Source organism: Macaca fascicularis, chromosome 12 (assembly GCF_037993035.2).
Source record: "Macaca fascicularis isolate 582-1 chromosome 12, T2T-MFA8v1.1".
Taxonomy (NCBI): Eukaryota; Metazoa; Chordata; class Mammalia; order Primates; family Cercopithecidae; genus Macaca; species Macaca fascicularis.
In genome coordinates this window covers 59314445-59324985 of record NC_088386.1, presented here as the reverse complement: position 1 = coordinate 59324985, position 10541 = coordinate 59314445, and positions in this window count along the sequence as shown.

The window sequence follows — 10541 nt, the reverse complement described above, 5'->3', positions numbered from 1 at the left end:
ATGTGTCTTTATAGCAGCATGATTTATAATCCTTTGGGTATATGCCCAGTAATGGGATGGCTGGGTCAAATGGTGTTTCTACTTCTAGATCCTTGAGGAATCGCCACACTGTCTCTTCCACAATGATTGAACTAGTTTACAGTCCCACCAACAGTGTAAAAGTGTTCCTATTTCTCCACATCCTCTCCAGCACCCGTTATTTCCTGACTTTTTAATGATCGCCATTCTAACTGGTGTGAGATGGTATCTCATTGTGGTTTTGATTTGCATTTCTCTGACGGCGAGTGATGATGAGCATTTTTTCATGTGTCTGTTGGCTGCATAAATGTCTTCTTTTGAGAAGTGTCTGTTCATATCCTTTGCCCACTTTTTGATGGGGTTGTTTGTTTTTTTCTTGTAAATTTGTTTGAGTTCTTTGTAGGTTCTGAATATTAGCCCTTTGCCAGATGAGTAGATTGCAAAAATTTTCTCGCATTCTGTAGGTTGTTTATTCACTCTGATGGTAGTTTCTTTTGCTGTGCAGAAGCTCTTTAGTTTAATTAGATCCCATTTGTCAAGTTTGGCTTTTGTTGCCATTGCTTTTGGTATTTTAGTCATGAAGTCCTTGCCCATGCTTATGTCCTGAATGGTATTGCCTAGGTTTTTCTTCTAGGGTTTTTATGGTTTTAGGTCTAACATTTAAGTCTTTAATCCATCTTGAATTAATTTTTATATAAGGTATAAGGAAGGGATCTAGTTTCAGCTTTCTACATATGGCTAGCCAGTTTTCCCAGCACCATTTATTAAATAGGGAATCCTTTCCCCATTCCTTGTTTTTGTCAGGTTTGTCAAAGATCAGATGGTTGTAGATGTGTGGTATTATTTCTGAGGGCTCTGTTCTGTTCCATTGGTCATATCTCTGTTTTGGTACCAGTACCATGCTGTTTTGGTTACTGTAGCCTTGTAGTATAGTTTGAAGTCAGGTAGTGTGATGCCTACAGTTTTGTTCTTTTGGCTTAGGATTGTCTTGGCAATGTGGGCTCTTTTTTGGTTCCATATGAACTTTAAAGTAGTTTTTTTCCAATTTTGTGAAGAAAGTCATTGGTAACTTGACGGGGATGGCATTGAATCTATAAATTACCTTGGGCAGTGTGGCCATTTTCACAATATTGATTCTTCCTATCCATGAGCATGGAATGTTCTTCCCTTTGTTTGTGTCCGCTTTTATTTCATTGAGCAGTGGTTTGTAGTTCTCCTTGAAGACGTCCTTCACATCCCTTATTTCTACAGAAAACATTAAATATAAAAGCTAAGATTTGACATCTTATCAGCTTTTGGAAAAATTGTGAAATTCATTTAACTATCTCCATGTCCACAATGAATAAACTTACAGTGAACAGCGGTGAGATGCTAGAAAAGTGACCTCTCAGGAAAAAGGCAGAGATGTATCACCCTCCAAAGCAAGACCTTCAAGAGTAGTTTGGTATGATCTGTAGTGGAGCTAAATTTCTTTGGCTTCATTGGCAGAAGCACTGGTTTCTCATGTTATTTGTTCAACCTAACTATAAATGGGAAAATCTGATTCTGTTTCATATGGTACCTAAAATTCTGAAATGGGGATGGGAAGGCAGAGTATGATTATCTGCAAAGGATATTTATTAAGGAAACATCACAAGATACTTTCAAGACCTAATAGAGGACTAGTCTTTAGCACATAGAAGTTGCTCAGTAAATAAGTGTTGAATAATGAATGAAGCAAGAGCCAAGTGTTACATGTTATCTTTTTTATCTCATAGCACTTAGTGAAATGTAAGTACAGAAGGGGTGCTCAACAAATACTTGCTGAATTGAATGTAAATTTTGTTGAGCAAACCATATTCCTTGAGTTATTCTTTTTGAACCCTTAGGTTGCTTCCTTAGGTCAATTCCACTGAGCTACTATTAAGATCTTGAATTCAAAATTTGTCTGGAGGAACTGGGAAAGGCATATCAATTCACAAATATCAGTTTTATCACTTGAAACTGAAGCCCAATTCTAAGACACTTTTTTTATACTAATTTTCTTTCCTTGACAAATATTTAATAGAACCCTTCAACTTACTCCCCATCTGTGATATTTTGAAATACATAGTTGTTCTATCACCCTATTTCCTGGCATACAACTCCTAAAATCCTTAGAACTTCCATGGCAATGTCTTTTTGTATCATCATGACTGACAACTGGCAGCCCCTAGGTGGCATCGGGATGGAGGCTCATCACCTGAATGACCAAGGCAGGATTAGAAGCTTGGGACTCAGCCCCATGACCCAACCTCTAGGGAGGGTAGAGGGACTAAAGTTAAATTTATCACCAGTGGCCAATTATTTCATCGATCATGCCTAGTAATGAAGCCTCCACAAAAATTCAAAAGGGTTTGGAGAGCTTCCGGATAGCTGAACATGTGGAGGCTTACTGGAAGGTGAACAATAATTTATCCACGTGTCAGGAGACTGGCACATCCCAGCTCCTTGGGCACAGAAGCTCCTACGTAGGAGCACTTCCAAATGTGGCCCTATGTATCTCTTCACCTGGCTGTTTATATCCTTTAAAATAATATTTGTAATAAATGGGTAAACCTAAGTAAGGATTTCCCTGAGTTCTATGACCTATGTAGCAAATTAATCGAACCCAAAAGAGGAGCTCATAGGAATCCCAACTTGTAGCCATTTGGTAAGAAGTTCTGGAGGCCCAGACTTGTGATGGATGGGAAGGAGGGGGCAGTCTTGTGGAACTGGCCCTCTACTTGTGGTTTCTGAGGCTATCTTCAGGTAGATAGCCTCAGAGTTGAATTGAATTGGAGGAGACCAGCTGGTGTCCACTGCAGAACTGATTGCTTGCTTAGTGTGTGGGGAGGAACCCCGCACGTTTGGCCACAGACATCTTCTGTGTTGATTATTATTGAGTGAGAGAATAGAAAAAACCCTTTGAGTCTGTGTGTAAGTTGTCTTTTCCACTCACACCACTGCGAACACACACACAACTAGAAGAGCCACAAGGGTTTTGTCAAAATAAATTCTTGGAAATATATTGAGTCAAACTCAACATGTTCAGCTTGAATTCAAAACTCTCAGAAGTTCAATTTCTCCTTAGTCCAGGCTTACCCCGATAATGCACCATAAATTACTAGTTAGATTTCTCCATCCTCCCCAATATACAATAGTCATTCACACCTTTTGTTGTTTCTCTTACTTACACTTTGATATAGTCTCTTTCTTTATTCCAGAATCTTTCATTCCAGAACTTTACGGCTCATCAGTAATTCACACCATCTGTTATTTCTTTTACTTATAGTTTGATATCGTCTCCTTTCTTTATTCCAGAATCTTTCATTCTAGAATTCTAAGGCTGATCAATGTAAACTCCAATGGCACCTTCCTTTACATGGTAGGCATTTGTGTTCATCCTTTTAAGCTCCCCTGACCTCATATTACTTCAGAATATTTTGTCTTTTGTACATGCTATTCTGCAAAACCTAACTTTCCATTGATTGAAAATTCTCCGAAGGCAGAGAACATATTACTTTCTTTGTTTTTTCGTAAATCTCATAACACCTGTTATGGCACCTAACGCTCTGAGAAGTCAATGGATTCCTACACGTTTAAATAGGATGGAATAGAATTGAGTGGCAAGATTATTTAAGGACAGAAAGAAAAAGAAACTTTGTAATAATCAACTATGCTAAAATTATACATAGTAACTAACAAGGCTAAATTTAAGGGAAAATGTTCCAATCGTAAAGATGGTTGTATCTCAATACCGTGTATTTGACTAACTGATTTTTTTGATTGTCATTTTTGCCCCACTGTAATGTAAACTCCACGGGGCAGATATTATTGCCATTTTTTCTTCACTATTGTGTCCCTCGTGCTAAGAATAATGCCTGGCACATCGTAGGTGCTCAATATATATTTGTGAAATGAATGAATAAATAAACGAATTTAGGAAAGCGATTCTTTAAAAAGGTAATGCTTTATCTTGTATTCCCTTTGTCATCAGGATAAAGTTATTCAAAGCACATTTCACTCACATCCCTTAGCTTTTCTGCCTCACAAGAACTCTCTGGATGTTTCTATAAGAAAAGCCTATCTCAGTTGCGCCGGATGGGTGGCTCACACCTGTAATGCCAGCACTTTGGGAGGCCGAGGTGGGTGGATCACGAAGTCAGGAGTTTGAGACCAGCCTGACCAACATAGTGAAACTCTGTCTCTACTAAAAGTACAAAATTTAGCCGGGCATGGTGGCATGTGCCTGTAATCTCAGCTACCCGGGAGGCTGAGGCAGGAGAATTTCTCGAACCCAGGAGGTGGAGGTTGCAGTGAGTCGAGATTGCGCCATTGCACTCCAGCCTGGGCGACAGAGCAAGACTCCATCTCAAAAAAAAACAAAAACAAACAAACAAAAAAAGTAAAGCCTAGAAAACAGAAAAGAATATGAATTTTCGCTGAACAGATTTTGGGAGGAAAAATGACAGAAAGTAGTTACAAGGTTGGTTGTCATATTTCCCAATTTCTTATTTCTCAATCAAAAGGTATTTCAAAAATCTTTTTAATTTCATTTTTCTTACACAGTTTAATTCAAAGTAGCTTCGCAAGGCAAAGATAGGAACATTGGATATGCCCTGCAATGCCATTTCTAGTCACACTTACAATTAGTGCCACTCTAACAAGAAGTCGGTGGAGAAAATCATCACTCTTTTAGCAGCAAGTAAAACCATACACAAAAGATTGAAGAGAAAATACAGCAGCTTACCTCTTTGGGTAACAAAACTAGTTAATGATCAGCTTATTATTCAGAGGATATAAAGCAATGTTCAGACTCCTAGGGACCCATTCCCTGTATTAGTCAGGGTTCTGCAGAGAAACACACCCAATAGAAAGTATGTATAGACAGAAGAAGTTTATTATGAGGGATTGGTTTGTGAGGTTATGGATACTGACAAGTCTCAAGATCTGCAGTCAGTAAACTAGAGACCCTGGATGCTGATGGTGTAAATCCATTCAGAGTCCATGGGCCTACACACCAGGAGAGATGATGGTGTAGCTGTAGTCCAAAGGCTGACAGGCTCAAGACCTAAGAAGTGCTATGTTTCAGGTTGAGTCCAAAGGCAGAAAAAAACAATGTCCTCATTTGAAGGTGGTCACAAAAGAATAGTCTTCCTCACGAGAGGCTCAGCTTTTTTGTTCTATTCAAGCCTTCAACTGATTGGATGAGGCCCACCCACGTTGGGGAGGGTAATCTGCTGTACTCAGTATACTCACTTGAGTTTATCTCATCAAAACACACCCTCACATAAACAGTCAGAATCATGTTTGACCAAATATATAGCCATCCCATGACCCAGTCAAGCTGACACATAAAAGTAACCATCACAGGCCGGGTGCTGTGCCTCATATCTGTAAACACAAAACTAAGGGAGGCCAAGGCGGGCGGATCACCTGAGGTCAGGAGTTCGAGACCAGCCTGGCCAAAATGGCGGAAACCTGTCTCTGCAAAAATACAAAAATTAGCCGGGCATGGTGGCAGGTGCTTGTAATGCCAGCTACTCGGGAGACTGAGGAAGGAGAATCTCTTGAACCTGGGAGGCAGAGTTTGTAGTGAGCTGAGATCACGCCTTTGCACTCCAGCCTAGGCAACAAGAGCAAGACTCCATCTCAAAAAAAAAAAGAAAAAAAAAAAAGTAAGCATCACACCCATTATTATCTACCAGTTTTGGAAAAGATGACAGATGATATCTGGACACCTAATCACCACCTCAATTATTTTCCTTTCGCCCTCTGGTTCCTATTAACAGCAACAAATATAATACTCAAAAATGAAACATTAGGCCCTTGACAAATTTTTGTTAGAGCATCAAGCATGCTTTCTTGCTGGCTTACTTTTTCTGTATGACAAGTAACACTCCTTGCAGAGTAGGGTGGAACAGAAAAACTAGATCAGATTCATATTCATGGGTGATCTTAAATTTGTAGTCACTGAAATATTATAGCTATCAATTGTATACTTTTTATTTTTGCAAAGTGTATTGAATCCTAGGTACATATGCATTATTTAAAGATCTGGAGAAAAATATTTGTGGTTATTTTGAAGGATAGCAGCTAAAAATGAAAAGAAAGCAAAAAAGTTAATGTACTTTTTGTGTCAAGATATTTGTGATAGAAATTTTATTGTTATTTTAAGAGGTAGTAGGTTTTCATTTTCTAGCTTACAACCTGACATGAATAGTTGATGAGTCATCAAATTTAATTATCCTAAAAGTAGGTTATGGTTTGGGGGATCATGCTTTGTACTTATCTGTATTTATGATAATACGTGATTTTATTTTTTTCAATGAGACAAATTGTTTTGTAAAAAATAATAAATCTGAATCTATTGATCACCTACCATGTGCCAGGCTTTCCTGTCACCTTTCATATTTTGAATGTAAATATTTCCTTCCTTTATTGGTTACTTTATAACCTCTCAGTTACCATGTTCCACCATTTTTAACACTTAAAGAGGTAGAATGTGGGATTATCATTTCCCAGACTCTTGCGTGAAGAAGGAACATTAAGGTCATCTCATTCAATCTTCCATCTAATACTTAAAACAACTCTACAATATCACTAAAATGAATCTTGGGAAACATACCTACTGATGATAGATTCATACCCACGGCAGTCCACTATATAATTGAATAGGTTTGTGATTAAAAAGTTCTTTCCTATCTGGCTGGAAAATACAATATCTTTCTTTTGTTTTGTTTTGTCGTTTTTGCTTTGTTTTGGCTTATATTTCTTATCTTTCCCTTTCTCATTCAAGGGAATATTTGTATCGATTTGGGAAAGGGATATGGCAAAATAGAACTTAGAAATCATTGTGGCTTTGTTTTTCAAAAGCCTAAGGCTTCAGAGGAATTTAAGTTAAGGTATTGAAGAATACAAGGGAAAAAAGATTTTCCCCATAGTAAGAAAATATTTCTCAGACCCTGGGGAGAAGAAGAAAGAGACAGCAACAACTTCATGGCTTCCAAGAGTAGAGGGGACCTCTATTCCACTTCCTACTAAGACTGAATGTGAGGCAGCCAAATGCCAAGCAGAGATATTTGAGCAGTTCATCATGGCGTTAAGCCCAAGATCAGCTTCACCCGCGGTTTCCTTACCCCATGGAGTGTAGCCTAGCTGAAAGAGCATATGTATACATAGATTGTGTCATCAGCTACCTGTGGGATTGATGACTGAAAACTGCAGCCCCTATCCTCAACACAAAGGCAATGCCCAAGATTCTAGAATTGAATGATAACTTGAGGAGGAGGCAGCATCCTTAGTTGGGCTGGATTTTTTTTTTTCTTCATAAACTCAATAGAACAGAGGCTAAAAGGCAGAAATTATGTTATTACAGATGATTAAGAAAGTACTGGAGATAGAGAGTAGAACAATGGTTACCAGAAGGAGTAGTGCATGGGATGGGGATGGTTAAAGTGTACAAAAATATAGTTAGATAGAATGAATAATTTCTAGTATTTGATAGCACAATGGGATGACTACAGTCAACAATTTATTGTATCTTTTAAAATAACTAAAAGAGCATAATTGGATTGTTTGTAACACAGTGAAGGATAAATGCTTGAGGTGATAGTTACCTGATTTACCCTGATGTGATTAATATGCATCGTGTGCCCGGATCGAAATATCTCATGCACCCTATAAATATATATACCTACTATGTACCCACATAAATTACAAATTAACAACAACAAAAAAAGAAAGTACTTTTTTGTCCACCTGAATCATGGATTGATTCATAGTCTTTTTGGTTATATTGTGCTTCCTCCTGTGACATGGTTTTCTTCATTGAAGAAGTACCGTCAACATCCTTAAACTTTGCAACCAGACTGATGATCATTACCAGTGTGTGATTTACGAGTAGAGTATCTCACCATCTCTCCTCTTCTAGTCATTATGCTTCCTTTCATGTAGCAAGAGATAGCGTTGTTTGGCAGCCACACACACTGATAGCCCAAGCTACAAACAACTAAAATCTCAAAGTGATTTTCATTCACATAACAAAAAAGAATGACTTTCTAGCTAGATTTTTAAAGATAAAATTAGAATTTTACTTTTCCCATTATTGATCCAAGATAATTAATAATAGAAAATATATATTAAATTACACTTATATGCATATCCATATATGCTTATATGTATGTGAAATGAATAACAACAATGATAAAAGAAATAAGAAGGAATATTCAGTTTCTACATAGAAATCATGTTGTCTGTGAACAAACACGGTTTTAAATCTTCCTTCCCAATCAATATATTTTTATGCTATATTTTTGTCTTATATTAGTTATAATTCCCAGTATGATGTAGAAAATGAATGATGAGAAGGGACATCCTTTTGGGCTTAATATTAATTACTAGTAAATTCATTTATTTTTCTTTTTCTATCTCTTTTCTCTTGGGATGTGCAAAAAGTTTTGATGTTTATATTCTTCATTAAACCCTACAGTGCCCCTCTTTTGGTTTAGTTTATTGTGTTAATAATGTTCATTTACCTCAGGATTCCCACTCACGTTCTTTCCTGCAGGCATCCACTCACATTTATTTGATATAAATTCTTGGATAGGTATATATCCTCAATAAATACATACAGTTGTATTTGTGAGATGTTTTAATGTCTCTATATTTTCTATGTATGGTATTATGTAACCTTATAAATTCAAATGTATTATATTAGACTCTCTGATTTTAGAGGTTTCTGATTTGATGTGAAGTATATTTGCTCTCACTCTGCTTTACGGCATCTGAAAATCTGCCAAAAGGCATCATGGTGTATCATAAGATCTTCTCGATAAATGTCACCAATCCATTAATCCTCATCCTTTAAGTCTAACCATTCCATTTGTACAAATCCACCTAAATGTACCATCATCTAGTCCAAGTTATATATGATGCCATTGGATTCTGAGCATTTGCGAGACCCTTACTTCTGTCTATGTGAGGAAGTTAGAACATACAAGGAATGAACTAGTTTGTAGAAAACAGTTGCAAAGTTGAAAATGGAGATTCTAGGATATAGGGGTCTTTGCTTTAGGAACAAATCCTGCTCAGGTTCCCAAAAGATTTCTTCATATATCACACAAACAAGTAAACCCATTTATACAACTGTCTGAAACATCTTTCCTAAGACACAGCATAAATGACACAGGATCTACAGAACATTACATGTATGGAGAAACAAAAGAAACATCTCCGTATTTTCCTGCCTGTCCAAGAAACTCTACCTGCTAAGGTAACCTACTAGAGATAATACTAGTTTAATTGGTAGATTTCTCTTGTCATTCTAGAATTCTACATGTTTGAACAATTCCATTCCTTTGCCTTTTCTTGCACTATAATTGGCCACAAGACAAATGTTTGAACTGAGAGTTTTCTTGATTAGTCTTACCACATTCCTACCACAAATACATGCTCATATGCACACTAATACACACCAACACTAACAGGGCATCAGCAGCTAGAGCTTCATGCTGCTATGCAGCAAAAATCTCTAGCATTATATTATAGATTGCCCAGGTATTTACACATCCAATCAAAGGTGAAGTTCATAGTCAACCCTGAGGGAGAGAAGAGTGATGCTTTCAGTGACATTTTGGAACCTCCGCAACCTCATGAAGAGCTATGAGCACAGCTTACTGTGTGTTACCTTCAGGAGGTAAAGGGACTGCCTGCTGTCTCACACCGTCTACACCCTGATTTTGATGAGGAAATGTTGCCTAGAAAAGTAATATTCTATTAATGGAAGACAATGAATGCAAAGATGTTCATATGGCAGATGGCTAAATATTTGTTGATTTTTAACTGAGGCAGAGAAAGTCTACACTGGAAGTAACAACAAAGTACATTTTCCTAAAAGTTTACACATTCCCCAAAATATCACAAAGGGATTATTTGGTATAACTCATCTCAAAATTACCAAAGTGATTAAATATAATCAGATCTTGAATCCAGGAATTTCACACTTTTCCTTTATTCTGCCACCAATTTTTATATGTGAGGCTTGATTATTGGCCCCTACCCGGCTTAGGTCTTCCAACTTCAGCTGTAAGCCCCAGGGTCTTGCCTATGGTCACTGCCCAACTGAGGCTCTGCTCTTGCCGAGAGCCTCTTGGCTTCAAGCCTAAACTCTGACCTGTCTTGCCCTGCAGGTGTTTTGGCTTTCCTGGTCTGACTTTGGAAGGAATCCAGGCTTTCTCTGATCTCTGGGACACTTTACCTATGCCATGTTCTTTGTTTTCAGCTACTGTAATCTTTTTCAGAATTCCATGAAACAGTTTCATTTTTGTTCCTTTCCTTCATAATTTGTAGGAATTAAAAAGTCATTCATGCATTTATTTACTCAATCAAGCAAATATTTATTGAGCAAAGTCAATGGCCTCAGCACTGTTAGTCACATGTACAGAATATGCTTTAACGGAACATATGGATTTTTCCAAATTAGCTTTTTATGAACTGAAAATTGAGCTTATGTTACTTTAACA